The sequence below is a fragment of the Ochotona princeps genome, chromosome 21 (assembly GCF_030435755.1).
Source record: "Ochotona princeps isolate mOchPri1 chromosome 21, mOchPri1.hap1, whole genome shotgun sequence".
NCBI classification, from domain to species: Eukaryota; Metazoa; Chordata; class Mammalia; order Lagomorpha; family Ochotonidae; genus Ochotona; species Ochotona princeps.
In genome coordinates this window covers 2462557-2488066 of record NC_080852.1, presented here as the reverse complement: position 1 = coordinate 2488066, position 25510 = coordinate 2462557, and the positions used below count along the sequence as shown (strand labels likewise).

Here is a 25510-nt window from a genome sequence, read left to right as displayed (position 1 = left end):
AAACAAACATAAAACAAAAACCAAACACAGTTTTCTGACTCTTTTTGGTTTTTGTATTGTATTTTGAGATCTCCAGGGGTCAAGGGGCCTATCTGGAAATCCCAAAGTCAGAGAAAACAATCCTAACAAATATGCAAAGGAGCAAAAATAACATTTACGCATTTAATCAGGTTATAGATTACAGTTACAGTTTACCGATTACACATCAGGATTTTTCACTAATAAAGTGATCACTCAAGTACTTCAAAGTAAGAATTTATATCCAGAGGCAACCTTTACTCCTTTAAAGCTCAGGTTTTCCCAAATAGAGTTTGACAGTTTTATTTTATTAATTTTAATAACTTAATACATTTGCATTAATTGATTCAGGTATTATCATATAAAAGATTCATACATTAAATCTTTTGTGATTTTTTGCATTTTTTCCAAACCAGGGTTATGTAGCCATTCTCTTGCAGGGAAAATATTTCACAAGACATTCAAAATTTTCTTTTTCCAAACACTTTTCATTATTGAGGACACAACAATCATTTTAAATAAAAGAGAATTTAGATTTAACATCATATTTGGAACAGTAGTCTTTTACCTTTGCACAATTTATACCTGTTAACTATGCCAAGATGACTTAGGAAACATACATCAGTCAAGTACATTTACACTTTAACACGAACAATTTTGAAATTTTTCTGGAACAACTCTTAGTTGAAAAGAGTGGCACAAAACTAAGTTTCATTACTAGTCCATTTTTCATTTAATCTCAAGAAGCCTTGAGGCTAAGCTGTGTGATTGTAAGAGAAAAATTTGTATTTGGGGCCCAGCGTGATAGCGGAGTGGTTAAAGCCCTAGCCTTGAATGCATTGGGATCCCATATGGGCACAAATTCATGTCAGAGCTGCTTTATTTTCCATACAGCTTCCTGCATGTAGCCTAAGAAAGCAGTCAAGGCTGGCACAAAGCCTTGGGATCCTGCACCCACATAGGAGACCGTGAACAAGCTCCTGGCTCCTGAATTTGGATAAATTTTTGCCTTTGTGGATGCTTTGGGAGTGGACTAGTGGAAGAAAGATGTTTTTCTTGGTCTCTCTTCCTCTCTGTGTATCTCGCTATGCAATAAAAATTGGCTCCTGGCTTCACGTCAGCTCTGCTCCAAACATTGTGGTCACTTGGTAAGTGAGCCAGTGGGTGAAAGATCTTTTTGTCTCAGATATACAGAGAAGAAAAGAAACAGAGAAAAAGATCTTCCATTCACCAGTTCATTCCCCAGGTGGCCGCAGTGGCTGGAGCTGAACTGACCCAGAACCAGGAGCCTCTTCTGAAACTCCCCTGTGGATGCAGTCCATGATGATTTCCGGCCCTCCTCTTCTCCTTTTCCAAGCCACACACTGGGAGTTGGAAAGAAAGTGGAGCAACTAAGACATAAACTGGAACTCCTGTGGGATCTCAGCTCATTGGAGGTGAAGATTTGGTCCAAATAATTTGCATTGAGTTTATTTATTACAGAATTGGGTGGAGTGGGTGGGAGGAAGAACTCTCCAAAAACATTTGAGATTTTTAAAAATGCATTTAATTTAAAATCAAGAGTTACAAAGAGAGACATATAGAGGCAGAAAATCTTCCATTTCCCACTTACATTGTCACAGTGGCCAGAGCTAGGCTGGTCCTAAGCCAGGAGTCCACAGCTTCTTCCAGGTCTCCCCTGGGCCATGTTGCGCTGCTTTCCCAATACCTTAGCAGGGAACTGGATCATAGGTGGAGCATTCCACATAGAACACTGGTGCTGCAGATGGTGCCTTACACATTATGCCATGGTGCCAGCCACTGTCTATTCTTACTGAAATGATATATTAGAGGATGGATAATATATAAAGAGTTTGAGGGGCAGAAAATATTAACGGCATGGTGTCAGCTTTTTCCAGGGTTCCTTTGGTTGCATAACTTCAATTCAATGAGAGCATAATGGTAGAGTGTGTGTGTGAGTGTGTGTGTGTGTGTGTGTGTGTGTGTGTGAAGGGAGAAAGAGAGGAGACATACAGAGAGACATTCAGAGAGAAAGAGAACACACAGAGGTAACCAAATCAACTGATTCAAAATCTTGGGGTGTTCAGAAAAATATTCAGCCCATTAACATTATCAACAATGAGAGAGTGGTTGCAAAAATTCTTAAGCCAGTTTAAAAAAAAAAAGAAGATAAATGAAAAGTTAATATTCTGGAGAATCTTCATGGTAAATAAATATTATTAATATGATTGACACAGTAAAGAACCTAAGTCAAAGACACGAGCTTGGCCCCAGCACAAAAGCCTAGTGGCTACATCCTAGCCTGAAAGATCTGAGATCCAATATGTGTGCCAGTTAGTGTGCCAGCAGCCCCACTTCCCTTCAAGCTCCGTGTTTTCCATGTGGCCTAGGAAAGCAATAGAGGATAGCTCAAAGCCTTGAAACTCTGCACCCTGGGAGACCTGGAAAAAGTTACTGGCTCCTGGATCCTAGCTTCAGATCAGTTCAGCTTTGGGTGCTACTGCCACTTAGGGAGTGAACCAGCGGATGGAAGATCTTTCTGTTTGTCTCTAATTCTCTTTGTAGATTTGACTTTTCAATAATAGAAATTAAGAATAAAACACCTGTAATGTCACTGGGATTCTTCCACAACACACATACACATACACACGCACTCTTTTTCTCTATGTAAACATAATCTATCTATAATATATAGTATTATAAATATGAATATTTGAGTAGAAATATAAATATGAATATAAAAGACATTGCATGGGTTATTTATAATGTCTATTATATATAATTTGTATATTATTTAATATATAATATAGCACTTTACATTCTGTATATGTAATACACATATATTGATTATATATATATATATATATATATATATATATATATATATATATTTTTTATTACATTGCATTATGTGTCATGGTTCTATAGGCCCTGAGATTCTCCCCCCCACCACCATAATGTATTCCTCAACCTGTTGCACCACCACGGATCAAATTCAGCTGGGATTCCCAACTGCGCGCATCCACCAGGCAAGAAGACCCACATCCCATTGTCCAAAAATGTCCATCAGTTTCTTGGGGAGACCATCTCTGGTCCAAAGGCAGAGCCGGCAAAGTGCTTTTGATAGTTCTACAGAACTGCATTGTTGCCAGTCTCACCATTTTAGGCACGATGCGGTCGTTGGAGAATCCACCGATTGAACCTTGGAACCTGGACCAGAAGCCACTGGGCTGCCCCACAGGACTCTGTGTGGTCCTGGGTGGTGGCCCAGCCAGGCTGGATCCGAGAACGAGGACTCAGCATGCCAGGACCACCACCGTAAGGCAGTGAGGGGGTCCCTGGCTATTTTCCAGGCCCAGGAGCTACCACCTCCTCCCTGGTTTCTTTTAGGATCCCTGCAATCGAGCTTTCGGTCGCTGGAAGATAAGCATCAAATGACAGAGGACAGAACAAGTCAATCAACCAATGATTATATATATTTAAATATATGTATTTATTTATTTACTAGAAAGTTTGACAGATAAGAAAACACATTGATCCAAAGCACTTGAATGGAATGAGAGAACAGTTGCTTGCATTTCTTCCCTGCTGTAGATGTGCACATCACAAAGATCCAGACTGGACAGCACCAAGTGGCCCATCAAGCTCTGTGTTGGCCCTTCTTGCACTGGCACAGCACTGCCCACCATTACTGGAGACTTTAAGGGAAGTGCTTTTTTCTTTCTTTTTTTTTTTTTACAGATTTATTTATTTTTATTGGAAAGGCAATATACAGAGAGGAGAGACATAGAGGAAGAAGATTTTCCATCCAAAAGTTCACTCCACAAGTGATTGCAATGGCCGGTGCTGTGCCAATCTGTAGCCAGGAGCCGGGAACTCTTCTGGGTCTTCCTTGTGGGGACAGGGTTCCAAGGACTTGGACCATCCTCAACTGATTTCTGAAGCCACAAGCAGGGAGCTGGATGGGAAGCGGAGCTGCCAAGATTAGAACTGGTGTCCATATGTGATCCTGGTGCATTCAAGGTGAGGACTTTAGCTGCTAGGCCACCATGCCGGGCCTGAAGCTTGCATCTTAGTGAAGAATTCAGACAACAAACAATCCATCATATAAACATGCAATCTGTCAAACTTTCCTGAAAGTAACCAGCACTTCTGAGAGCAATTTGGAAAAATACAGACAAGCTGAAGGAAGGTGTACAAGACAGCATTTTCAAGTCCAGGTCTCCATTTCCCCACCCCCAAAATAAACTTATTCTCTAAATGAACAAGGACATATGTACAAAATGTTTAATGTAGCAATGATCACTTTGATACGATATACTAGAAATAGCAGCTATGTTGTCCCACTTTAGGGTCAACACTCATGTTACACTCAAATCAGTTAAAATAAATGGAATGTGCAACTTTTTAATATGGGCAAATCTCAAAAAAATATAATTATTAAGAAGGCAAAGGGCCTGGCTTGGTAACCTAGCAACTGGAGTTCTCACCTGGCACCCATTGGAATTCCCTATAGTCACCTGTTCCAATTCCTTTGGTCATGCTTCCCATTGAGGTCCCTGCTTGTGGCCTGGGAAATGGACTGAGGATGGACCAGTTTTGGGACCCTGCACCCATGTGGGAGGCCCACAAGAGGCTCTAGGCTCCTGGCTTCAGATTGGCTCAGCTCCAGCCTTTTCGGCTGTTTCAGGAGTGAATCAATTAATGGAAAATCTTCCTCTTTGTCCTCCTCACTATATTTCTGACTGTCCAATTAAAATAAATCTTTAAAAATGAGAAGGCATGGCCAGTTACACCACCATCTGTGATATTGTTCTCCCATATACGTGCTGGTTCAGGTAACAGCTGCCAAACTTTCAATCCTGCTCCTTAGTAAACAGCGTGGGAAGCCTGGACAGAGTTTCAAGCCCCTGGCTTTGATTTGGCCTAGCACCAGCCATGACAGCCAGTTGGGAAGGGAACAAACAAATGGGGGATCTCTCTGTCTCTAACTCTGATTTTCTGTGGGAAGCCATATATACAGGCAAGGGGCCATGAAGCCACAGACAAAGACCTAAGCAGCTCCCATGACCAGGAACATATATTAGAGTTAAACATACAACTAACTTTTTGCCCTGAACATAGCTACTCCCTAAAGATTATCCCCAGGGAATAGTTAACCCCCCCACACCAGGAGACTTGATTACCATAGCAACCCTCCCTGGAACTCTGCACCCCTTGGTCTTATTACCTTTTCACCCTGCCAACATCCTGCTTTATCAGGTCTAACACCCTCCCCCTGTGGCTCCTGGAATCCTGACTGCACTAGCATTTGGCTACACCTAATTGCCTGCCCACCCTATCCTCCCCTCTCCCAACATCCCGCCCAATTGGGTATATCAGCCGGCTTGAGAAAATAAAAAATGCCACTTTATCAGACTCCTGTCTTGTGATCATTTCCTCCATGTCTCTTGTCCATATCCCTCAATCTTGCAGAGTCTTTGTTGCGTGTTGATGTCCTGTGGGACGGGACAACTGGTGCCCAATGTGGGACAAAGCTCATGAAGATTGGGGGACATCAGTGGTCACTAGAAGGACAACCCTGACTATGCTTGAGGTGTCCCTGGCTTCCACCAAACGCGAAACTGGCTAGGGAGGACATTCTGACGACCTTACCCTATTGTCTATGTCTCCAGTTCATGACCACCACCTAAACAGTGAGCAATGGGGCAAGCATTAAGTAAGGATGATGCCTTCCTTCAAGGGATTAAAGAATCCCTCAAAATGCATGGAACTCAGGTTAAGAAAAAGCAATTATGTAAGTTTTTTGCCTTTGTAGTAGATCTTTGCCCATGGTTCCCTCAAGAGGGTACCATTGATGAAAATCAGTGGAGGTGCATAGGCAATGCACTTCATGTTTTTTACGAAGCATGGGGGCCACAAAGAATACCTGTTACTGCCTTTAGCTATTGGAATCTTATTAATGATGTCCTTAGGATACATCAACAATGGTTGGATCTCACTGATTTGGTAAAAGAGGGTGAAAAAACCCTTGCTTGCCTTTCCTGGCCAAACTCAGAAAAAGGTTCTAAACCCTCAACCCCTCTCCCTAATTCCCACTACGACTCTTCAGTTCCCCTCCTTCAGTTAGCTTCATCAAACCAACCCTCCAGACCTCCCAGCCGTAAAAGCGAAACCCCATGCCCCAAAGTCAAAGTTAAGATCCCCTGCTCCGAACCCCCGAAAGAGCCCTCTGCTCCTGTGAGACTCTACTCTCTACTTTCCCCTAATAATGAACCTTTAAACTCATCCAATGCGGTCACCCTTGAGGAGGAAGCCACCTGCTATCACGCGGAAGATTGGCCCCTGTTGCGTGATAGTGCTCCCTTACTTGCTTGCCACAAGCCTCTTAATGAAGTTAGCCGCTGGTTTTAGCCCCACCACCATATCAGCCTGAGATAGGAGACCTTGTTTTTCAGGGCAACGTGTCAGCCCACTGCTCCCAAACCTTGCAGAACCTCGACCACTTAAAAACCTTAATCTCTATAAAGGAACAATAAATCCAACTTATTAGTAAACTCAAGGAACTTCACTTAAAACTCTCTACCTTAGTATCCCCTCATACCAGACCCACTAAATGGAATAAAAATCCCCCTCTTCTCACCTTCCACTAGCCCTTTGTAGCAGCAATCAAATCCCCTGCATGCCGCTTGAAATCTCCCAAGACGGGGAGAACTCCGAAGATGAGGAAAGGGATGCTCCCGAGCCCTCTGAAGCTAGAGCCCCCAAGAACAATCCCCCTCATCCCCCCATGCGCTATACGCCTCTTGACGTTAAAGTTATAGAAAAACTTAAGTCAGCCATCACTAATTATGGTGCCACAGCCCCCTTTACCCTAACCCTTCCTGAAAATACCACTGAAGCATGGCTAACTCCAATTTCCTAGAGCTACCCTAGATGGAGGTGACTTTGTCCTTTGGAAACCAGAATTTACAGAGATGGCTAAAGACATGGCCCAAAAATATATCTTAAACCCTGAGTCCCATTTGTGGACAGCCAGCACAATTCTAGGGGATCCTCCTTTTGATACCCTTGAAGAGCTAGCCGCCTTCCCTACTGGACTGCTTGCACAGATCCGTCAAGGAGATTTAGGAGCCTGGAAAAAGCTCCCTCCAAAAGGCATTCCTACCGGATCGCTTACAAAAATTATACCAGGGCCAGATGAACCATATAGTACCATTATCAACAGGCTCTCTGAAACTGCCGAGCATTTGTTTGGAGCCTCCATTCATTAAACAGCTCGCATTCAAAAACTCCAACCCAATCTGTCAGAATATTCTCAAACACCATTGCAAAGATCCCCTCTCCACTTACGTAGGCCTCTGTGCTGAAGTTGAGATGAGCCATGCCATCGGTCTTGCTATTGGGGCAGCCCTACAGAAGGCAGGCAAAAGACAGCAACAAAAGACCTGCTTTAACTGCAAATAACCAGGTCACTTCTCCAGGGAGTGCCCCCATCCCCATGCTAACCCCCAGGGTGCCCAATTGCCCGTTCTTCTCCCACCCACAACCTCGTGCCCTGCTCCTGTCACCCTTTGTCCTTGGTGCTTAAGAGGACACCATTGAAAGAATGAATGTCATTCCAAAACAGATGCTCAGGGATGCCCACTACCCCCTAAAGGACAAAGAAACTTCCCATCGGGGTCGCCTTGGACCCCTTCCCTGACGGCTTCCGGGGTTAATGGGCCGGCACTCCACCCACAGACTTCAAACACTCACCCCCATCCGCCACACACTTATATGTCTCAGACCTCTGGTGGGGAACCAAAACAAGCCCAGGACTGGACCTCGGCCCCTCCTCCGACACAATACTGACACCTGAGGACGGGGTCTATACCATGCCTACTGGTGTTTTCGGCCCCCTGCCACCAGACACCTTTGGACTGATTTTGGGCTAAGCCTTGGCTGTACAAAAAGGATTATTATTTTTTCCTGGAGTCGTGGACCCCAATTCTCAGGGAGAAATACATATCCTCCTACAGGTGTCCCAAGCAGTCCACACTCTCCTCCTAGGCCAGCGAATAGCCCAACTTATTATTCTACCCCTTACCCAACTAAATGATGATTACAAACAACTCCATAGACTCCCTTCAGAAATAGGGTCCACAGATTTTTTTTGGGTCTGAGAAATTACTAACTCCTGTCCCACCCTCACACTAAAACTTGACGGGAAGACCTTTACAGGTCTTCTTGACTCCAGGACAGATGCATCCATCATCTCCACCCACCACTGGCCAAAAACCTGGCCCTTCCCGACTCCCTTACACCTATCCAAGGTATAGGACAAACATCAAACCCCAGAATTCAAAAATTTTAACAAGACAATGAGGGTAGCCAGGGACAAGTCCAACCCTTTGTCGTTTCAGGATTGCCCCTTAATTTTGGGGGGCGGGGCATCCTATCTCAGATGAATGTAATTATATGCTCCCCAAATGCTTTTTCAAGGATTCCTTCCCAGCCAGGGTTTAGGAAAAAAATTTCCAAGGATGGCCCCTGCCCATCCAACCATCCTCAAAAAACAATCACACAGGCCTTGGCCATACATCCCATTTTCCATAATGGCAACTGCTTCTCCTGTACTCCAGACACCCACACCACAATCACATGCAGATAAAATTACTTGGACTACTACAAACCCTGTCTGGGTTGATCAGTGGCCACTTACTAAAGAAAAGCTTGCTGCAGTCACTCAGGGACAATCAACAGTGGGATCAGTAGTCCAATCACATATTTGCAACCCTGTAGCTCCTTGTACAACAGTTGTATTTACTTGGGTGGGACCTTGGTTCTGTTTGCATACTGAAAAATTTGCACTGATATCAATTAGGAAGTCAGTCTTTTGCCCCCAATAGATAAGGTTACCAGAGCCTTGGAGGGGGGCTTTAGAGCCTAGGCCCCATCACTCAGTGTTGATATGGAGAACCTCTGTCCTTTTGGGCTTTTGAAGACATTCACTTCTCCAATGTTCCTTTTGTCTACAGTAGGCACACAGGTTTCACTTTAAAAATGGCTGAGGCTAGAGGGAAAACAATGGCCAACCATGGAGGGTTGATGTAAGGGGGAAGGCAGAGAGAGAGAGGGCCAAAAAGTGCCAGAAGAAGGAGCAAGTATAGTTAAAAATAGTATAAGCAGGTGTGCGAACCTCCCAGGACACTGAGGAATCAACAAGATCCACGGAATCTGGAGAATCAACCAAAATTAACAACAACAAAAAAACCAAGGCAGCGCTCCGCAGCTCGGGCAGCTCAGCTCAAAAAGGGTGAGTTAAGAACCCAGCAGGGGAAAGGCCAGCGGGAATTTTAACCGGAGGATATACGGGCAACTTTAGGAAATCGTTGCACAAAGCCCCTCCAGTGGCGGCTAGAAACTGCAGGAGCACTGAAACCTCTAGAAGTGGTGGCGATTTTCATGACCTTCGTGGGGCCCAGGTAAAGACGGGGATGGCTACACAACACACACTCCCTCATAACGAAATGCCATGGTACTGGTAGGGCATTAGGACCCTGAAGCCCAGTAGCCAGCAGCTGTGGCAGCGAGAGTGAACTTCCCAGGATAACAGCTAATCTAAATTCAGGGCCAACCCAGGCCGGGCGAAAGAGGCGGTGGAGCGAGGTCTGCCAGATCCTGTGCATCAGACAAAAAAACAAAGCAAACCAAACCAAACCAAGCCAAAAAAAAAAAAAAAAAAAAAAAAAAAAAACAAGAGATGAGACCCGGGCGCCTAGGTTGAAACCTGAGGCGCTGAAACTTGAAACCCAGAAGGGAAACAACAAAACAAAAACTCCTGGTCCAGAACAAAAATAAAAACCTAGGCCAACAAGACCTCAGGCCACCCACTAGGTGGCAACAGAGGTCAAGGGTGAGAATCCAGCAACACCTTGGGCCACAAATATGAAATGAAATAAGAGAATTAGCGAAGTAGAAACAGCCAGTGCCAGCCCCAAAAAAGCCACCATAAAGCCTGGTTAATCGCAGAGATTACAGATGAAGAAATTGAAGACGTATCTGATAAGGAGTTCAGAAAAATAATTATAAAACTCTTCAGAGACAATGAAAAACGATGAAATGAGCTCAAAGATTTCAAAAACCACATAATTACAGAGACAAAATTACTCAAAAACAAGATCCTAGACTTGAAGCACAAAGTTGAGAGCTTAGCCAACAGAATTACAGCAGCAGAAGACAGGATATCCGACTTGGAAGATTCCCAGAATGAAAGCAGGCAGATTATTAACCAACTAGAGTCACAACTACACAAGGCGACCAAGACGATCCAGGAGATAAACGACAACATCAAGAAGTCAAATATCAGAATCATGGGGCTCCCAGAAGGAGTGGAAAGAGAGACAGGCATACAACCAGTACTTGAGGAAATTATACAGGAGAACTTCCAAAATACCTGGAACATGAACCCAATCCAAATTCAGGAAGGCCAGAGGACTCCCCACAGAGTTGACCCAAAACAATCCTCCCCAAGACACGTGGTAATCAAGCTACCCTCCAATGAATACAAAGAAAGAATCCTAAGGTTAGGATTAGAACCAAAGAGAAGCTTACATTTAGGGGCAGGACCATCAGAATCACTGCCGACTTCTCAGAACAGACGCTCCAGGCAAGAAGGGAGTGGAACAAAATCTTTCAAGTACTGAAAGAGAACAACTGTCAACCAAGAATACTCTACCCAGCAAAGATTTCATTTGTATACGAGAACGAAACTAGATACTTCCACAGCAAAGAGAAATTAGAAGAATATGCCAACACAAAACCAACTCTACAAAATCTCCTCAGAAATGTGCTACTCCCAGAGAAAAAAGAAGCAAGAAATAAGCAAGGATGGCAATCTGGGAGATCCCAATAAAGTCCATCCACGGAAACGACAATCAATTACCAACAACCTCAAAAACACAGGCATATGTCACGGCAAAATTATAATTTCTCAATATTAACTCTCAACACAAATGGCTTAAATTCATTACTCAAAAGGCACCGATTAGCAGACTGGGTTAAAAATCAGGACCCAACTATATGCTGCTTGCATGAAACACATCTAACCAGAAGAAACTCCAGGAAACTAAAAGTGAAAGGGTGGAAACAAATATTCCATGCCAATGGACGAGAAAAAAAGGCTGGCGTGGCAGTCTTATTCTCAGATGATACGGACTTCAAAGTAACGAACGTCAAAAAGGACAAGGAAGGGCACTACATCTTCTTGAAAGGGAGGATCCAACAAGAATCAATCGCCATTCTTAACATTTATGCTCCTAGCCCGGATGCACCCAGCTATGTGAAACAACTACTTTTGGACTTAAAGGGAGACATAGATGAACATACGATAATTCTGGGAGATCTGAACACCCCACTAACACCAATAGATAGATTAACGCAGCAAAAGCTCAACAGAGAAGGCACAGAACTCACACAAACAATAGAACAACTGGACCTAGTAGACATCTATAGAATATTTCATCCTAAAGCCACAGACTACACCTTCTTCTCAGCAGTGCATGGCACCTTCTCCAGGAAAAACCTATCAGCTCTTAAGCGTTGGTGATTCAATTGCCTGTATTGAAGAGCAGCAAAGAAAATATTGGACATTTAAATACAGGAAAAGAGAAAAAGGTTTTCTCTTCCTCAGTAAGGGAAAAAAATGTTGTGCTTTTAGACACAGGACGAGAAGGTATTAAAAGTAAAGGGGTGGTGGGGTTACAATGTTTGACAAAGAGAATAGCTTCAGGATGCACCAGTCCATTTTCTTCAGATTATACATAAGGAATCAGATCTGAGCAGGTGAAATCACTTTCCCCGAATCACACAGGCAGAGCAAAGCTGAGATGTTAACTCAGGTTTCTGGATGTGCTGTTCAGTGATCCTTCCACTGTCCTGACTGCTTTCTAGCCCATTTGCCTCCTTCAAATTAAAGAAAGATGCTTGTTTTTCTGAGATCTAAGGAGAGAATAAGAAGGAAAAGGTGGAGGTACAGATATGGTTTGTGGAGGTGAGGAAGATATATGGAGGAGTCAGAGATTCATCTACTCAGCATTTTCTGTGTGGACAAAATTTTGTATAGCTCAAGTTGCCAAGCAACATGATGCTAAGCACAGATCAATGTGATATTAAACAGCATGGTATTTTTGGAGTCACTTCATTTTTCTCCGTCTGATCAGTGACTGTCAACTTGGCAAATTCTCTTTCTGTACACTCTCATAGGCAATTATTTCACTTCTTACTTTATTATTGTTTTTCTACTACAGTATACTATAGGCTATGTGAGGACAGGTCACATTATCTTAAGATTTTTCTTGGCCAGGAAAGCATGATAGCATAGTGGTTAAAGCCCTCACCTCACCGGGATCCCATATGGGCACTGGTTCTAATGCTGGCAATCCTGCTTCCCATCCAGCACCCTGTTTGTCACCTGGGAAAGTAGTAGGGGATGGCCCAAATCTTTGTGGCCCTTCACCAAAGTTTGAGACCAGGAAGAAGCTCCTGGCTTCTGACTCCTGATTTCACATCGGCTCATATCCAGACATATCAGCCACTCGGGGAGTGAATGAGTAGACTGAAGATCTTCCTCTCTGTCTCTCCTCTGTACATCTGGCTTCCTAATAATAATAAATAAATCAGTTTTAAAAGATTTTCTTGGCCTAGAATTGTGGTGCAGTAGGTTAACCTGATGCCTGTAACATTCACATCCCAAATGAGCCCTGTATGCTTTACTTCCAGCCTGGATTCCTGCTAATATACTAAAGAAAATAGTGGAAGCATGGCAGAGAGTGCCCCATGGAGTGGCTGAATGGCAGGGGAATTCTGGAGCAGCTCTTAGTAGTGCTAAGATCCAGCTCATAGCAGTGCAGTGGACAAAGTACAGTAAAATGCAAAGCATCAGCATGGAGAAGGTAGGTGCGAGGGAAGGGGATAGTTTGGGTCATAGACATGAGTACTACAAGTACACATCAGGATGGAGGATGATGATGTAGGAGGGAGAACAGATGTGGTGTTGAAGTCACTGAGGAAGGAGCAGTGGGGATTGAAGCGTGATTTGGCAAAAGAGGTAGAATTCACAAAGGGAACAGGTGAGACTGGCATTTGGACTTGAGTAGCACCCCCAACCCACCAACTGTGGATGGTTGGTTATTGATTAGGACATCTGAATTGTGGGACAACACCGTGGTGTGGTAGGCCCATGTTCTGCCTGTGGCACCAGCATCTGATATGCATGCTGGTTCCAGTCCTAGCTGCTCCACTTCCAGTCCAGCTCCCTGCTTATGGCCTGGGAGGGCAGCAGAGGTTGGCTCAGGTTCTTGTGTACCCGCACCCATAGGGGAGAACTGGAAGAAGCTCCTGTCTTTGGATTGGCTCAGCTCAGGCTGTTGTGGTCACTAGGGAGTGAACCAGCACAAAAGAAAATCTCGATTTCTTTCTTTGTGTCTTTCAAATAAAAATAAAGTAATTCTTAAAAAAAAAATAAAAACTGAATTCTTTCACCTCTATTCCACCTACCCACAGTTTAGAAGCAGATGGTGAAATACAGAAAATGAAAAAAAATGCTCAGGTGACCTTTGGCATCAGGAAGAAGTAAGGCTCCTGTTTGAGAACACACTAGAGTCTTTGGAAGCACACCCATTTAGTTAAATGGAAGGAAAAAAGGAAAGACAACTCAAGGACAGTTACGATTGCACAGGAGCTCTCTGAGGTGGGAGAAAAGAGCTAGCAGGGTTTAGGTAGAAGCACAGTGGCTTACCTTGCATTGCTCTTGTCTTTGTGATTCCATGTCCTGAGGAACTCTGAGTCACAGAAGGCCTTGTGTGTGTGCACATTGTGTTGCTGGAATCAGTTTAGGCACAAGTTGGGTGCTACGAGGGTCATGGCAGATGTACTTTTCTGTGACAGAGGTGGGACATGGGGACATGATGGTGTGAAGAGTTCAGAGCCTGGTGATGGAGAAGAGGCATTTCTTTCTCAATCTATAAAGTCAAAGCTTGGGTGGCTTAATAAAAACTCAGGTCACAGTACCACAAGCTCGCAAGGTGCTTTGATGGTGGAACCGAGAATGACACAGCCATTCCTACAATGATTCTGCAGTTTCTTTATTTAAAAAAATATTATTTTTATTAATAAGGCAGATTTACAGAGGGAAGGAGAGACAGAGAAAGATCTTCCATCCACTGGTTTAGTTCTCAGATGGCAGCAATGGCTGGAGCTGAGCTGAACTGAGTCCAGGAGCCAGAAGTTACATTCAGGTCTCCCATGTGAGTGTCAGACCCAAGACCTTGGGCCACCCTCTGCTTTTTTCCTAGAGTGTAAGCAAAAATCTGGATGGGCAATAAAGCAACCAGCACAAGCGTGCACACACATATGGGGTATTGGTACTTGCAGGTGGAGGATTAGCCAATTGAATCATCACACTGGCCCCTCTGCAGTTTCTTATGATGGTAAACATATGCCCTGTGCACCAATAGTCCAACACTTAGGATGTTATCCTGCAGAAATGAAAACACATGCCCACACAAAAACCTGCACATAAATATAGGAGCTTTATTTATAATTGCCAAGTGCTGGAAACAACACTACCAGTGGATGAATGGATGGGCCCAGGGTTTTCCATTCCTACAGTGGAACACTATGCAATAAGAAAATGGAGCAAGAAGTTGGAGGGGGATCTTAAGGGTATTGTGCTGTGTAGCAAAAATTCAGTATCTAGTTTGCCTACAACGTCATTCGATTTATTTGAAATTGTAGACAAAGCAAAACCAGGGACCAGAAAGAGATGAGTGAATGATACAGGAGTTAGGGTTTCACTGCAACACAGGGACTATTTTGTGAGTGATAAAATACATGAATGCATACATGTGTTAAAAATTATAGGAGGGCCTGGCACAATAGCATAATCATTAAAATCCTTGCCTTGCATGCGCTGGGATCCCATATGGACACCGGTTCTATTCTCAGTAGCTCCGCTTCCCAGCCAGCTCCCTGCTTGTGGCCTGGGAAAGCAGTGGAGGACAGCCCAAAGCCTTGGGACCCTGCACCCGCATGGGAGTCCTGTAAGAGCTCCTGGGTCCTGGCTTTGGATTGGCTCAGCTCCAGCCATTGCGGCCGCTTGGGGAGTGAACCATTGGATGGAAGATCTTCCTCTCTGTCTCTCCCCCTCTCTCTATATCTGCCCTTTCAATTAAAATAAATTTAAAAATTAAAAAAATTAAAAATCATTGGCGCAAACGTCGAATAGATTATTTCATTGTATATCATTAATGAAAAAAATTAAATATCAGTAAAGAAAATATGTAAAAACTGAACAAAAAGTACAGCATTGTGAGATTTTCTTTTTCAGAGGAAGCTGATGAATATTGGCAACAATTACATTGCAGATGGCAACCCCAAACTGACCTTGGGGCTCATCTGGACCATTATGTTACACTTCTAACTTAGGGGATCTGTGCTTGCATTTCTATTTGCTGTGTTTGGACATGAGCTAGAAAGTTGCAGTGCCTTCCACAGACACCAATGAACATTCCTTCTGTGTTAGAAAGTGAGCAAAAGTGAGTTGGAGCTGAGAAGGGGCTGTAAGATAAGCCTGGATCAGCCTAGCACTGTAGCATAGTGGTAAATGTGCTCGCCTTGCATGCGCCAGGATCCCATATCGGAGCCGGTTCTTTTCCCAGATGCTCCACTCCACTTCCAGCTCCCTGCTTGGGACCTGCAAGGCCTTTGAGGATGGCCCAAAGCCTTGGGACCTTGTACCCACCTGGGAGACCTGGAAGAATCTCCTAGCTCCTGGGATCAGATAATTGCAGACCCTTGGGGAGTGAACCAGCAGACAGATCTTTCTCTCTGCCTCTCCTTCTCTCTGTAAATCTGACTTTCCAATAAAAATGAATACATCTTTAAAAAATAGCTTGACTTAAAACTTAAATAAAGATAGGCGTGGAGATTAGCTGTGGTCTCCTACATTCATTACTCGTGATTCTTTCCATGAGGAGATGGGAGGGTTTTTCACTTGCTTATGGCTTTGCCATGTTGTTGGCTGCCTGGTTGTTAGAGGTCTGTTAGCAGTTTGTGTGTCTTACAGAAACTTGGATCTTGATAGGTTGCATTATGAATGAAAAAGCAGATGAAATGGCGATGTCCATCTTTAATGATCTCACCAGCCTGGCTAATTGCAACGCTCTAACAGCGTAGCTAGCAGGGTTGTGTTTGTGCTGGTAAGCACAGTGTTGTAGCAATGGCCTCTGAAAGAGTGTTCACTTGGTCATTCAGCCTTCCTGTTGAATTGTTTCTCCTCCCCTTCCCAAAATGGCCAATTATTTTCAAGTCTGAATTCCTGTTGGAATGAAATTGCCCTGCTCTTACAGATACATTCTTTTAAATAAAGTTTAGGGTAACACAGCTATTCATCAGACAGCTCTTGCTACACCATTGTCCTGATGGGTAGAGGAAGTGCTCCTTCAGCAGATGGGAAACTGTGGTTAGTGAAGAACTCAAGGCACTGACTCCATGGGTGAGGTCAGAGTTAGCACCACCTGCTGACCAAAGGAGAACAGCAGATGTGCTGGATTCCTTAACATGCTCAGAAAATCAGAGCACAGGTATTCCTGTCTTTCTATCTTCCTCCTTCTTTTCACCATCCCCAAATCCCCTCTCCAATCCACTGATTTCCCATCCATTATTACAATAGGATAGTCTTTCACAGTCATAAGTCCATCATTGTGATATCTAAGTGTAGCTTGACATTGTAGGTAAGGATAATGGCAAAGTATTTCTGCAGAAGCACGGGGTGATCTTAGCAAGCTTTAGGTATAGGGATAACAAGAAACATGAACTTAGTGAGCATGCTCTAGAGAGTGGGAGTACAAATTGGTTGCTTTTCTAAGACCAGAATAATCTCTTGAAATCCTTTGGACAGGGAAGGATTTAAGGAAAGTTTTCACCAGGAACTTGCCCTGACTTGAAAGCCCAGTGTTAGAAACACATGCCCACTGTGTCCCTTTTTATCCAGACAACAACGAAACTCCTTTAAAAAGGGAAGCATAAGAACTAGCACAGTGACTTATCAGGCTAATCCTCCATTTGTGGTGTCAGCCCTGACATTCCATATGGGCACTAGTCTGAATCCCAGCTGCTCCACCTCTGGTCCAGCTCCCTGCTAATGGCCTAGGAAATCAGTGGAAGATGACCTGAGGCCTTAGGCCCCTGTGCCCAAGTGGGACTCGTGGAAGAAGCTCCTGGCTCCCAGCTTTGGACTGGCTCACTGTGGGTCATTGTAGTCATTTGGAGATGGAACTAGAGGATGGAAGGTCTCTCAAGTAAAATAATTAAAATGCTTGATTAATGAAAGCTTTGCTAAGACAGAGATGGGAGTAATGGAACATTTTTAACTCTGAACAGCTTTGTCAGGAAAGCGGTTTTTCTCCCTCTAAAATTTTGATATGGAGTCCAGCATGTCACCCTAGTGGCTAAAATCCTTGCCTTATATGGGCCAGGATCCCATATGGGTGCCAATCTATACCCCAGCTGTTTCATTTACCTTCCAGTTCCCTGCTTATGCCCTGGGAAATCAATCAAGCTCAGCCCAAAACCTTGGGACACAGCACCTGCATGGGAGACCCAGAAGAATCTCTTGGATTTCGCTTCAGATCAGCTCAATTCCAGCCTTTGTTGTCACGTGGGGAGTGAACCAGCAGATGAAAGATCTTTTTGTCTTTCCCTTCTTCTCTCTGTACATCTGTCTTTCCAATAAATATATAAATCTCAAAAAATATTCTGAATAATAAATCTATTTTAGCAAACCATAATGGAAACACGCTTTAAAGGCCAGTACTTTCTTAAAATGTATCAATTATTTGAGGAGTTTTTATGTTATCCCCAATTATCTTGTCTAAATACAACAGTAGAATTGGTTCGAGCCAGGATCCACACAAGTTCTACATAGTATACTAATCATCTGTCCTCTCTGTGACCCAGAAATGCTATAGGACATCATGCCTCTTATGTTATGCAGTTTATGAAGATGCTGATGGCATCTCAGGATGTCTTTTGATAGTGTCCTGCATCTCTTTATTGTTATGCCCACATATGGTTGGTGTAGAGCGAGGCCCAAGACTAAATTGTTTGCAGCTTGTGTTTTATTGTTGCTTGTCTTGTTGGCAAGCACAGGGTGCCGATTCACAGCAGCCTGATTCATTCATTCTAGTCAGCTGCTTAGCAGCTGCTGATCATCATTGTTTGTTCCATCATCTCATTAGAGGTTGCAAAATGGTGGTGTCCAAATTTAATTATTCCTTCACAGTTAATAGGAGCTCTTTCCTCATCACCTTGAGGGACAGATCCTATGGGAGAGGTAAGAAATTTGTTCCCCTCTTTTCTTCTATTTGCCAGTGTTTTGAATGATTAGTTGCTCTAGTTGGTTCCCAAAGATTTTTGTTTGCTCCCGCTTTAAAAAATTATCACTGTTATTCATTGATTTTTGTTAAGATTTATTTATTTTATTGGAAAGGCAGATATACAGAGAGGAGGAGAGACAGAGAGGAAGAACTTCTGTCCGATGATTCACTCCCCAAGCGGCCGCAATGGCCAGTGCTGTGCCGATTTGAAGCCAGAAGCCAGGAGCCAGGAATTTCTTTCCGGGTTTCGCATGTGGGTGCAGGGTCCCAAGGCTTTGAGCCGTCCTCGAATGCTTTCCCAGGCCACAAGCAGGGAGGTGGTTGGGAAGTGGAGCTGGCAGGATTAGAACTGGCACCCATTTCTTCTCGCTTCCCACGCCCCCACATCAGGCGCCCACCCTGTCCTCCTCAGGTGCGAAAGCTAGAGTGGGTGTCAGCTTTGGCGGGAGCGGGCTGGGCCAGGTCTACGGGCCGGGGGGATGGCACTGCTGACCCTGGCCCTGGAGGGACTGGCCGACTTCGGATTTGTCCTCTTCTTGGTGCTATGGCTGATGCATTTCATGACCATCACCTACACCAGATTACACATCAACAAGAAGGCAACTGACAAGCAGCCCTGTAGCAAGCTCCCAGGTGTGTCTTCTGAAACCCCTGAAAGGAGTAGATCCCAACCTGATCAACAACTTGGAAACCTTCTTTGGATTGGATTATCCCAAATATGAAGTGCTCCTTTGTGTACAAGACCATGGTGACTCATCCATTGATGTCTGCAAGAAGCTTTTTGGGAAATAGCCAAATGTTGATGCTAGATTGTCCATAGGTGGCAAAAAGGTTGGCATCAATCTGAAAATTATTAACTTAATGCCAGGATATGAAGTGGCAAAGTATGATCTTATATGGATTTGTGATAGTGGAATGTGAGTAATTCCAGAACACTGACTGACATGGTTAATTAAATGACAGAAAAATGGGTTTGGTTCACGGGCTGCCTTGTGTTGCAGACAGGGCTTTGCTGCCGCCTTGGAACAGGTGTATTTTGGAACTTTACATCCAAGGTCCTATATCTCTGTCAATGTGACTGGTTTCAAATGTGTAACAGGAATGTCATGCTTAATGAAGAAAGGTGTTAGACCAAGCAGGAGGACTTAAAGCTTTTGCTCAGTACATTGCCGAAGATCACTTTATGGCCAAAGCCATAGCTGACCAAAGTTAGAGGTTTGCAATGTCCACTCAAGTTGCAATGCAAAACTCTGGCTCGTATTCAATTTCTTTTTTTTTAAGATTTATTTATTTTTATTACAAAGTCAAATATACAGAGAAGAGGAGAGACAGAGAGGAAGATCTTCCATGCTATGTTTCACTCCCCAAGTGAGCTGCAACAGGCCGGTGCGCGCAGATCCGAAGCTGGGAACCAGAAATCTCTTCCAGGTCTCCCACACGGGTGCAGGGTCCCAAAGGCTTGTGCTGTCCTCAAATGCTTTCCCAGGCCACAAACAGGGAGCTGGATGGGAAGTGGAGCTGCTGGGATTAGAGCCAGCGCCCATATGGGATCCCGGCATGTTCAAGGCGAGGACTTTAGCCGCTAGGCCATGCCGCTGGGCCCTGGTATCTGTTCTTTAACTTATTTTGCATGGCACTTGCATCTGTGAAAAAAAAATCTGTAGTCTTGGCCAAATGGTACACTTTATTTTATGGAAGTAGAGAATCAAGAGAATTGGTTCTAGAAACCTGGGTTTGTATTTTTTTAGTGTTGTTTATTTTTAAAATGAATACACACACATATATATATGACTGTTCTGCAACAGACACTATGACAGTATCCTTCAGTAGAGAAAGTTTCTTATTTAGGAGTAGTATTCTCTTTTAGAACATTCACTGGTGGGATGGCAACAGCTTTAGGGGTTTAAAAAAGACAAGAAGAGAGTGACTTCTTATGTCTACAGTGAACAGCAATATGCAATGAACAACCCACGCAAGGTTAATGGAGAAAAGTTTTCATGCTTTATGCCTACCTCTTGTAGTTGTTGCAGAGCAAATATAAGTTGTAAATAGGTAGCCAAACATTGTAAAAACAAACAAAAACTTTTAAAAACAATACTAATAAAGGAGCTGGAATCTAGTATTTATATGAAGCTGTGAGAGATATTTTTCGGTCTCACTGCAATGAACCAAAAGTAGCTGAGTTTGGTTTTTACTTATAGCCATGGATTGACCAACGCTTTTTGGTTCTGTCTTGAACCATTGCTAATCACTGTGCTGCAATTAGTATAGCTGAATATTTCCTTCCTGCTCCTCATCCAGCTCGCCTCAACTTTCCTCAACTTTTTGGGGGGGCCAGCGGGAGGGGGGTTGGAGGGTGGTTTTGTTTTAGTGTGAGTGGATGGTTGATAGTTGTAAGGAAAAATGCATTTCAGACACATTTCACACATGAGCTATTTTCTTACCTAGTACATCTTACTGTTAATAAGAATGTAATTTCATGATACAGGTATTTAATATCTTTTTAAAGTAAATAATTGTCATCCCAACACCATCTGGTGCCATGGAGAACCAGAGGGTAGATGTGGGACTGATTAGGCTGGGTCTCAATCCCCTCTTGAGCCATGCGTGAGCTGTATGTGGGTATGGACGAGCCATGGCCAGGCTGAAACATCCAACAACAAGAATCAGAATGGGGTGAAAGCCAGTCAGGAAAAGCCACTGTTCCTGCTAGGACAGGAGGTTACCTGGGTAGGGTTGGTTCAAGGACCCCCTGGCAAGCGCAAAATCTGGCATTGGGAGGGGTTCTGATGGAGGAGCCTGGGCAACTCTTCTGGCAGGACACAGTCCCTGCAGGTTAGCACAAGAAGCATGATTGGAAACAGCCCAGAATAGGCCATGGAAAGTTTCCCACTGGCACACATTCAGCATGGGTCAGGAGCAGACCAGGCTGAATCAGTTCATGTCACCCACTGGCAAATCCGATCACCAGAACAGAGTGTGGGGTGAGCCACATTTGGTCGCCACAAAACAAGTACACATTATGGAACGCCAGGGCGTGGTTGCCTGTACTGGATATGAATGCAGCACCCAACCAGCACATGTGAGATCCAGGAAGGGAGGGGCAGAACCGGCAGGGGGGGATTAAGGAGCTGGTCCCTTCGCTGGACAGCTACTCCCACTGGAGAGCGTGGGCTGGGATAGAGACAGACCCGACTAAGCAAGGCTACATCACCTGTGCGCTGCATGTGGACTAGACCAGGGAAAAGCCAGGCTGGGCTGATTATTCCTGCTGGTGCAAGCATAAATTAGAGTGGGTGAGGGTTGTTTGGGCATAGCCGCAGAAGCTGGCATTGGGGACTAATTCTGTCAAGTCAAATCACAGAACCACCTAAAGAGTGCATAAACCAGGACAGAGAGACCTGGGAGGGAAAAAGTGGGTTCCCCCTTCTTGGGTCACTATTCCCGTGGGAGGGCATGAAAACTAGAACGGGAGCTGGGATGGCTAGATAGAGAGGCAATCAACAACACCCGTGAGGGCTGGATGGTTGAGTTGGTTAGATAGAACTAAGCTTTAATACTCATTGACAAGTACCAGAGCCAAATGGGATGGGGGACAGACTGGTCTTCTGCTACACATACTGGCAAACCAGGGTAGGGGGCGGTCTGGTGGGGGTTATTGTGGGTCGCCCCAACTAGGCTGCAGCTCCCACTGGTTGATGTAAGGGCCGAACCAGACTGGACTGCAACACCCATTGGTTCCAGTGCAACTCGGGACTGAAAACAGAACCAACCCAGCAATTGCAACCACCAGCTGATCAGGGTGATGGACTGTGCCGGGCCCTGTGCTTGCTAGAACATACAAGAAACTAATCTGGGAATACCTCAAGGTTTCTTTGGAGATCTCCCCAAACTGCTGGACTCAGAACTCTAACCAAGAACAGACAGAAGACAGAACAGGTCAATCATTCATCTCAGCTATATGTTGGCAGCGAAATATGGGGCAAACGGAGACTTTATGATGGACCATATCAATCGGTGGACGACCTCATCGAGCAAAACTGGCAGCGATTCATAACTGGAGAACTATTAAAACCACTCGAGCACATATCTCAGAGCATGCCCCACATCCGGGACTTGGGGTGGGCGGGAAACCGGGTGGGGCTTCTCCCTCAGTGTCCCACTTTACCTCAGATACATGATGGAAACAATATTGACATAATAGTATTATCCACTTCCCTATCCCCCTGAACCTTTTTTTTTCTTTTTCTTTCTTTACCTGTAATTAACTATGTAAAGATTGTCAACAACAATACAATAAAATAGATTAAAAAAAATTAAATAATTGTCATAAAAAATTTGCAGTAGAGTTCAATGAGATGGGGATAGGATGAGATTTACTCTTAATCTGTATTGAACTAAGTCGACTGTGTGGTTTTTTTTTTTTTTTTTTTTTTTTGCTATTATGATTTGTCTTGTCTTATTTAAGTTGGATTTTTGTATTTCAGTTTCTATGATACAATAGACTAGATCCAAGCTCTTTGTAAATGCATGCTGTGCTTCCCTCTGCTTGTCAGGTTGTACTCAACTTGTGGTGAACTGGACTTGTTTTGTTTTGTTTTTTTAATGTAAAGAAAAGTGCATAAGCCTTTCATTTGATATTCTCTGAAGTGGTCTTTGGCCCTCTCTTGGGGCCTGCATGGCATATTGTCCCAGTAAATGCCTCCAGCAAGGCTCTGTATGGGCAATGCGGCAGCTTTCAACCTTACGCATCTGCACTTCCACATGTCCAGGCATCATGTGTAGCATATAGGCAATAACTAGGTGTTTATAGAAAACCACGACTAGATGCATGGTTTAAATTGCAGTACATCTATAAATGTGGCTATACTATGTAGACACATTCAACTTTTTCTCTGGGACAAACTGCTTTAAGTTTTGAATTTGTTTTTTATGTTTTTTTTTCTTTTTTTGCCTTATGATGAATTTGTTCGAAGGGCATTTTCTTCATGAACAAAGGCTTGGATGCATATTCCTTTTTCTCTGTGAAATGCGTAGCATTGTTCCCTGAGCAAAGTTGCACAATGAAAACCAGTCTAGCTGTGATCCACTACCTGTTTAATTTTCTTAGTTATTGTGATATGAGTCGCGTTTTGCTGCCCATGTTGGTAAATGATTAATTGGATGAAGTTTGGTTAATGCCATTCCTTGCACTGCCAATGTGAAAATCTTGCTTGTTACTTACCCTTTTGCTAAGCTCGGTATGGGCAATGTAACTGCAAAACCAAAATGGCTGGACAGACTTCTTAATATTTACAAAAATACATATACGTGTGTGCTTTATGTGATAGTGGAGTACTTCCCTTAAGTGAAGCTTCACATATGTAGACAGATTGTTTCTTTGTTTAGCCAGTTTGGAGTGATGATAAAATGTCAGGAATAACAAACATGCTGAAGGAATTATCAACAGAACTGTAAGAGTCCAAATTTAATAAATTGAAAAAACCTTCTATAATATTCCATGTTTTGTTATTTAAAATCATTGTCTTAAGTTTTTTGTTCAAAAAATAAAAATTTGAATACAATAAAACAAAAGAACTGGCACCCATATGGGATCCCAGTGCGTGCAAGGTGAGGACCATAACCATTATGCTATCGCACCAGACCCTTATTCATGGATTTGTAGCAGATAATAGGTTTCATCAAATACAGTTAGCATTCTTCTACTATTCAAGTAACTTTCACAAAGAATAAGTCTTTCTCTTTTGAGACTTAGCTGTGTAAAAGGCTGATTTCCAGTTTGGTAGGGTGTGGATAGAAAAATATTTTCCAGCCACTGGTTCACTCCCCAGATGTCTGAAACACCAGGAGCTGAACTGGTCCAAAATACAAGCTAGGAGCTACTTGCAGGTCTCCTTCATGGGTACAAGACCCAAGTGGTTAAACTACACTTCCCTGTTTCTCTCTCTCTCTATCAGATACTAACAACGTTCAGAGAAGTTTAAATTTCCTGTGTGTGAGTGCTGGTGTCTGCTGCCTTTGTGCCAGTGTAGGTGGTGGGCCACTAGGGGTCTGAGCATTTCCCCCATGTGTTTGGTCCCTGGAAGTGTGGGGAAGGTGGAGGGAAGAGTAGTATGTTAGCATGCTGGCCCAGCATGTTGGTGGACAAAGTTTAAGGAACTTTGAGTGTGCTTGGATCTTGGGTGGGTAGGGAGACAAGATCCTAGGCCAGCCCACATGCCAGGAACTTGGAACCCTAGTGATGGGGCAGAACTCCAGGCCAGCAGACCACCCCACTGCACTGGAAAACTGGCCTGGGGAACCCATATGTTCCCAAGTGCAGGGACTGTGGATTGTTCAGAAAGGGGGTAAGCGACTATGTGGGTGGGAGAACTGCTGAGGGAATATGTTGTAGGTGATATTTAAGCTTTTTTCATTTTTATCAATGATTTTATGCAGCAGTTGAGTTACTTTCCTTTGATTTTTTTTTAATTTTTATTTTTAATGATGATTACATGGTTGACCATGGTGGGAAGGACTGAGGGTGAGGGAAAAGTGGGTGAAATCATTGTTTCCAAATTCTCTATTTCTTTTTGTCTCTGGGGGAGGGAAGAGTTAAAGGAGGAAGCTACACCAAGCCTCCCAAATGACCCAATATCCATGGATGGGGAACCACAACCCAATATCAACCCAGGGTCCTGATGTAGAACATGTTCTGAGGGTTCTGATCAAGTGGTTTAGGTAGTTCTGAAATGCTGTACACTTTTCTGATCCAGGGGAGAGGCAACCCTCCCAATATCCATCAACTAATGCAGTCAACCTCAAGTCTCCCTTCACCCAGATTTATGCTATCCTTGTTTGCTGTGATAGTTGTCCATTTTGCTCTGTTCTCTTTTTCTGCTACAGAGCCAAATGAGCTGCCATATTCTACATGTGCATCAGGGTCTCTGTCTACTGCTTCACCTTTTTTTTGCTTGCAGGCAGGTCCAAGGACCAGGGCTGGGAGATTTAAGCCCTGCAAGGTTTCCCACTAGGTGTTCTGAAATGGAAAGAAAGATTTTTTTAAAGATTTATATATTTTTATTGGAAAATCA

The 25510-nt window shown here is 43.7% G+C and overlaps 1 protein-coding gene and 1 pseudogene across 1 annotated transcript in view; both read left to right on the top strand.

Annotated features, from left to right (window-relative positions):
• Nucleotides 1-25510, top strand: part of LOC131482927 (zinc finger protein 208-like) — an 887045-nt gene that overhangs the window by 614486 nt on the left and 247049 nt on the right.
• LOC131482848 (ceramide glucosyltransferase-like) lies at nucleotides 18917-19701 on the top strand (annotated as a pseudogene).